Source organism: Danio rerio, chromosome 5, assembly GCF_049306965.1.
Source record: "Danio rerio strain Tuebingen ecotype United States chromosome 5, GRCz12tu, whole genome shotgun sequence".
Lineage (NCBI taxonomy): Eukaryota > Metazoa > Chordata > Actinopteri > Cypriniformes > Danionidae > Danio > Danio rerio.
The window spans coordinates 43,347,566-43,355,328 of NC_133180.1; positions in this window are offsets into that span (position 1 = coordinate 43,347,566).

Sequence of the window (7,763 nt, forward strand, 5' to 3'; positions counted from 1 at the left end):
AGAGCTAAAAACTCAAATTATGGAAAGGAAAAAGAATAAAATAGAAATAGAAAAAATAAGTCCACTGTTTCAAGGATAAAAATAGATGTTTAAAATATGCTTACAATATAGGTACAGTGAACAGATAAGATAAAAAGAAAAAAGCAGTAACAATTTAAAGAAATAATTGACTTTAGAGAATTTGATTGGATTTAAGGGAAAAAATGTTTTTTCATCTTTCTCAAAGTCAGCTATGTCATTTGTTTGTAGTAAAGTACAGTGATTCAGATGAAAATCATAGAAGCTCGGTAAATGTTAAAGAATGCATTAGAGTGAGTTAAAAAATACATTTTAAAGTTTATGCAGTAAGAAGCTAAATTGATAAGTATTCATTGCACTTCGAAAAAGAAAATTGCTTTTAGTAAATAAATAGGTGAATTTAATTAATAATATTAACTTTGAGCTATAGCAGTAATGATTTTGAACAGTTATACCAGATATTGGGTCACCATGTAGTATTGTTGAATTAAATCAGGTATGGAAAAACATATATGGAAATAAAAAATGCAATACTTAAATACGTGACAGAGAAAATAAAATATAAGATAATGACAAATGGCAAACAGAAGAAACATTTGATGCAAGCAGTGAGAAAATAGAAACTGAGTATAGAAATTGTTACAATGTAAAATGACCGGTTAGTAAAGGAACACTAGCATAGATGAGGAGAAATGTAAAGTAAAGCATAATCTGAAGCTAAAGAAATTATTTAGAAGGACACTAAAGAAATAAAAAATTAAACATATTTACATATGATAAAATGATTATGAATTAGAGAAAAATAAACTGTTAAAACTGTAAAGAGGAAAAAATAGATGAGAGGAGTCTCCATTTGATGGAAAAAAATGGGAAAGAAGGAAAGACTTTTATAGGTCATGAGCTAAATTCCATATATTAATTAGGAGGACAAAGGGATGGACTTTGGGGGACTGTGGTCTCTTACCTACTTAACATCTCTGAGTGCACTGGCAAATGGAAAAGGTGTTTGAAAAACACAATGGACAAACTGTTGGCTGTGGACATTTGTGAAAGCAGTGAGGCAGACACTGCATGCCCAGGAATTACTGAGGACTGGAAAGGCTACTTATGTTCAGAGACACTAAAAAGAGGCAAACAAGCTAATGATGAACTGATCAAAGAGAAAAAGCGCTCCACCAGAACTTTACAACAGCTCAATGAAAGAAGCCAGCACTAAGAAAGAAGGGGGAAACACTGTGCCCTGATATGGACACCACAGAAAAGACTACACCAATCTATGAACCAGTTGTCTTCTCAGGGTGTGAGGAGGGGGAGTCTGGCAGTCCATCTCAAAGCAGTCGACCTATAGTCCAAATTGAGAACAATGTGACCACTCAGAGGGCAAAATAAGAGCAAAAGTGTAGCTACCCATTCTTGTATCAAATCAGACTCCTATCAATATGATAAAAAGAAAAGTATCATGTAAACTGTAAGAAAAGTCTTAGATGATAATGTACGATGAAACTTTAAATGTGTAATGTTGAAATGATAAATTATGAAGAATGTTAAATTATTTTGGTTCATTTTCATAGGTTAACTCATAGAGATTATTGAACACAGAAGGATAAAGTACAATGCATGGTGGTGACTAATAAAAGAAAAAGAGACAGCCTTTATAACACAAAAAATAATTTGGATTAGACATTTTAATGGAATTAAATAGTAAAGTAAAAATTATGGGTATATCATAGCATAATATTATTTCGAGTAATCTAAACCAAGATTTGAAAGAAAAATTATGTCAGAAATTAAGACAGAAAAGTGATTTAAAGAAGAAATAGAAACACAAAAAAAGTAAAATGAACTCACAGTACTGAATAAGCCAAAAAGTAACAATTCTAAATGTACTAAAATAATATGTGAAAGAGAAAAGTGTTTAAAAACAGAAAACACATTGTTTTACAAATCTGAAGAAATAATTAAAAGCAAAAAAGAATTAAGGACTAAAGGAGAAAAATCAGATCAGCTAGAGAGGAACCTATAGAGAAATCCAGTGATTTTTCAGTCAACTTGTAGAAAATTACAACAAAAAATGTATGTACAAACAGTGTGATGTGAAAGTAGGAAGGAATTAGGAGCTGAAAATGCTGAAAAGTGAAAAATGGTAATGAATATAAAATGCAAAATAAGAAATGGCTCAGAAATAAGAAATTATTTAGGTGTCAAATTTTAATAATGATTAACAGTTCAGGACATTAAGGGAAAACAAAATTAGCCAGCATAGGGAGGATTAATAAAAAATTAAACCAGATGCAGGTCTGTTAAATGCTGGAATAGGCATTATTGAAACTTTTGAGAACATAGCAATAATAGAAACACTTAGATATGTTATGGCATTTCTAATTAAAGTCAATTTCAATTTGGTTGTGATTGTATAGGTGAAGAATAAAATGGATTCTATTTGAATTTGATTTGAATTTAAATTTTGATTATGGCATTAGTCAAAACAGACAAAAGTAGAGGTTGTAAAGTTTATGACTTAAGAACAATCAGTGATAGAGAATTTCTCAACAGAGGTTCATAACACACACTGTATTTAAATGTTTTCCTTTGGAGGTCAAATATTTTAAAGTAATTGATTTCTGTTCAGGTAATTATCAGAGGAGGGTAGACACTTGGTTACACTTAAAGTAAATAGGCTGATTTACATAGTTACATACATTAGAATGCATAAAAGAATTTAGAATATTTCGTGATGGATATTGTAACGTGTAGGATTTAGTTATCTGCAGGTACATCTAGCTAAGTAAAAGACAGAAATAAAACTTTTTAGGGATGAGGGTTTAGTGTTAACAAGATTCTGTATCTATTCTAGATGCAATAATAACTGTTAAGCTGATAAATAAAAAATTGATTTTACACTACAGAAAATAGGGTAGCAGGTCTAATAATAGTATAGAGTCACAACCTTAATTAGATTATAGTACAAATAAACAAAGTACTAGTCTTTATGAACATGTGTAGCATCAAAGGGAAGCAAAAAAGATAGGTATGATTTTTGTAATAGAAAGTACAGATTGTTGAGGCAACAGCATTTCTAGATATTGTCATTGGCGATGTACATGGTTAGAATCAAGGGTGAAGTGGTAAGGAAGATTAAGCAGCAAGGATAATAATCTCCTTTTTGAATGCAGTGATAGGTGAATTGTTGTACACATATGACATCTGTGTAAAGTAGAATGTGAGTAAAAGATCAGCGGTAGGCCTAAGAGGATATTCAAGAACTTGATTGTGGATGTTGTGATATAATAAAATTAGCTTAGGGCAAGAGATACAAACTTTTGGAAATAACAGTTGTGGTAGATGAGTGAAGGTAATTCCATTAGCAGAGCAGGGAAGAAGGAACAGTTATTACATTTAAGACAAGAGAAGTCTCAGATTTGGAATAACCTCTGAAGAAAGTTCAAGTAATGTGTCTACATTTATAAATAAATTATAGTAATAAAAGTTAATTAAAGTAAATAAAGGTAATTAAGTAGATAAATAAGTGGATATGTGATTCAGTGAATAGATAAGTAAATGTATTGATAAAGAATTGGAAATCAAGAAAATTGAGAAATTACACATAATTGTAAGGAATGATTGAAAGAGCTAAAGATGATTCATCAAGGCCTAGTTTAACAAGATGTGTTAAAATAATATACCTTTTGCATTAATAAGTGATTGCATGAAAACTGATAGAAACAAGCAACTAACATTGCATGAAGTACTATTGGGTCGACCCTTGCATGTAATCTCGTATTTAATCTTGTGGAATGTTTGGAGAACATTTATAATGCATTGGAAAGACGTTTGGTCTTTTATGAGGAAACTAACTGCCATGTGCAAAGCAATATCTGTACAGGAAACCAGAAAGGACCAGAAGCAGGAGATTAATCCGGTGATCGAGTATATCTGAGGTTTTCTGGAGAAAGTGGAGTGAAATCAGGAGAAATGGACCTTATGCCAAGGTTACCAAAGGGAATGCCATCAACTGGGTACCATCTGGACCACAGCACAAGACAGCCAAAGGAAAAAACTCCAACAAGAGAAAGTTAACGGGAAACAGAGGAGGCAGAAAATCCCAAAGCTCAAACCAACGAATTGCAAAGTGTGGCAGAAGCAGTTCATCAGAACAGTTAAAAGAGTAATTCTGATTATATACCTGAGTGAGAAATACAGAAGGTGCCACAAAATCAAGTGATGATAATCACCACAACTTCAGGTTATAGACTCTCAACATAAAGTCTTTAGCAACACTTTTTAAGGCTAGAACGAAACAAAGAATGCTCGCAAGTATGTGCCAGATTTAGGGTCAAAAAGATGAACTAGTGCTAAAAATTTTTATAGTTTAGATAAAGAAGAGGATGATGAAGAGGATCCATGCCTTGGGTGTTAAGTGCTAGTAATCTCTACCCCAAAACGGTGGCTCTCTACGATACGCAAAGTATCTGAGCTGAAGATCAACGTACTCTACGAATTATGTTTTGTGGGTGTTAGATTAGAATATTGTGTTGTGACCCTAGATTGGGAGATTGTGCATGTTTATTTTTTGTTTTAGTTTTATTCTTTACTGTATGTTAAATAATCATGACCCCCAGAAGCAAATAGATAACTAATTGTATGCTTAAAATACTACTTTTTATGATATCAACAAAATAGAATCAAGTCTTTTACTGTGTCCTCGTCAATAGTGGGCACAGAGGTTTGGCGTGATTCTATTCCAAAGTGCAATTACATGATCTGGTCATTTGTAATAATACTGTGACATATATTTGTCATTACGTGGTATGGCTGAGAGCTAGATCATGGAGTTGCACTATGGGCCAAAAGCAAGAAGATTAAGACTTGAAGTCTTAAGAGGAGGGATTATATGAAGTGGATTTTATACTCTTTAAAGTGTGAAGTTAATTTATATATTCAAATTATATGTGTATAATCCGCTTGTAGATTTGCCTACCATTAAAACAATTAAAGTGTTATGTAAGGGGAAAGGGCCTGAGGAAACCACTAAGGGTCACGAGAAGTGGATGAGAAGAGAGCGGGAGAAAGCCTGAGTAAGCAACTAAGGTGTCTCAGGAAATGAATAAGAATAGAGCAACACATGTGTAAACAGAGACGTATAGATGGATAAGATATATAGTTACCAGGTTTGGGTCAGGGGTTAACCTAGGTGGAATTTGTGTGACATATGTAGAAATAAGGGAAAAACTGATGACAGAGGTGGAATTTGGGGTCAAGGGTTAAAGTAGGAGGGATCTTGTGTAACATATGGAGAACAAAGAAAAAAACTGGTGTAGAAGACTATTTAAACAGGCTATAATTTGAGTGAGACAGAATTTTTCAGACAGAGATGCTACTGGGGGTCTCCTGAAAGTTCTCCTTTGTTGTCGACAATAAAGTATATTCTTCTGATATTCATAACCTCCAGACTGAGTTTGATTTAGTAAGAGAAAAACCAAGAAAACCACTACATGTTCTCCATATGTTCATCATAAAACCTATGTGTACATTTTTATAGATAACTATATTTCTTTAGGTGAAAGCTTTTTCATTATCCTAAGAAGGATGTGTGGTTGTTATGAGCATATCGCACGAACAGCAGAAGACGCCTGACGTAATTGTAGATGAGGCCTTATTGGGAGTTGACCTCGTAAGCAGTACAAACCAGATAAAAGGGTGAACACACTTGACTTCAGTATCTCACTCTGCAGAAACTGTTGTTGCTGTATGACTGTGATCTTCTTTATAAAGAATAAAACTTGTAAAAGACATCCCGGGTAAGACTTTGTTTCTTGACCACTGAGAGAAAATAGCCACTACAGGGCACTGTAGTTCGCCACTCACTCTGAGAGCGAACTACAGTCCCTAAAGACTTCAAGTTCATACATACCTCGCGCACACATCCGGAACTCACTTACACTGATTTATGATTCACAGCTGTCTCCGTTTCCTCTTAATTTCATGGACTATTTTTACACCATTCACCCATTGTTTGTCAGTTTGTTGTTCGTCTTGTTTGGTATGTTGTTCCTAAGATTTGTTTTGTATCCTGTCGTAGTTCCTGAGCCTTATTCCAGTTCTGTCATAGTATCTTGTTTTCTTTGTTTGTTTGCTACTTTGTTACTTTGGATATTTTTGATTTTTCTGTTACCGCACGTTTTCATCATTAAATTGCTATTGGATCCTACACCTTTTGTCTCCGTCCCTTCAACGTACCTTGACAGAACGACGAACTCAAAAAATGGATCCAGCAGATGATTTTATTGTAAGTATAAAACAAGGTAACCGCTCCGTCGAGCGTTACATTAAAGAATTTTTGGATCTGGCCCCAAGGAGCACTTTTAGCGATTTACTGCTAATGATGTTCTTTCGGGGAGGACTTTTAGAACCTGTGCGATCCAAAATGCCACCATTTGAGGAGGTGTGGAGTCTCTATTTCTTTATGGAGCACGCACTTTTAATATCTGGCTCTCCTCTCTCGATCGCCCTGAAGCAGGAAAACCCTCAGGAGGAAGGCCTGAGTGGTGATCAACAGAAAGGTCTGTTTTCGGGTCCTGCTAATTTATCTTCAGGAGGGAGGAGAGAAGCCCAACTGAAGCTTCGAGCTTATCCGCGTCGGGCTATTCCAAGACCTGCTTTTTCTGAGCCTCTGGACAGACTTCTTGAACTTTGTAAATCCCCAGTGTCGGCTCTAGCCCCAGAGCGCCCGCCAGTGTCGGCTCTATCCCCAGAGCGCCCGCCAGTGCGCACTTCAGTGCCGGTTGCAGTCTGCCTCCTTGCTTTACCGGTGCCGCCCAGACTCCTTGCCCTGCCGGCCCCAGCCCGGCTCCTTGCCCTGCTGGCCCCAGTCCGGCTCCTCGCCTTACCAACGCCATCCAGACGTCTTGCCCTGCCAGTACCTCCCAGACGTCTTGCCCTGCCAGTACCTCCCAGACGTCTTGCCCTGCCAGCACCTCCCAGACGTCTTGCCCTGCCGGCCCCAGCCCGGCTCCTTGCTCTGCCGACCCCAGCCCGGCTCCCAGCTCTGCCGGTCCCAGCCCCGCCGGCCCCAGTCCAGCCGCCTCCAGCCCCGCCGGCTCCAGTTCAGCCGCCTCCAGCCCCGCTGGCTCCAGTCCAGCCGCCTCCAGCCCCGCCCGCTCTAGTCCAGTTGCCTCCAGCCCCGTCAGCTCCTGTCCAGTTGCTTCCAGCTCAGCCGAATCCAGTCCAGTTGCCTCTCATACAGCCGGCTCCCCACAGACCTCCTGCCTTGTATCTCCTGTTGGATTGTCCCTGGGTCATCCCTCCCGCTCCTCCCTGTTGTGCCTCTTCGCTACTCGGGACGAACCCTCCGGCTACAACCTGGTTTCCTGCCGGGGCACCTGAACCCCCCCTGGACGTTTTCTTCTGATCCTCCCTGGTCTGACCCTCCCATCCCTCCCCTTGCTCCTCCAATTGTACACCTGTCACACTCTAAAATTGAATATTAATTTGGTTAAGAGATTATTAGAAAACAAATAAACTGAATTTGTATATTAAATAGAGCATGAACTTATACATTGTGAATACACTTTTAATATGTGATGAGAACTTTTTAAATATTTTTTTTAAATGTGTGTGGTGATGGAAATGACAGTAGTAAAAATGACGTTTCAACAGTTTATTGTGAAAAAATGAAAAATAGCTTCACAGATTAGCTTTGAGTTGATACTAGCCTTTCATGTATACAAAACACTCTTATTTACCTT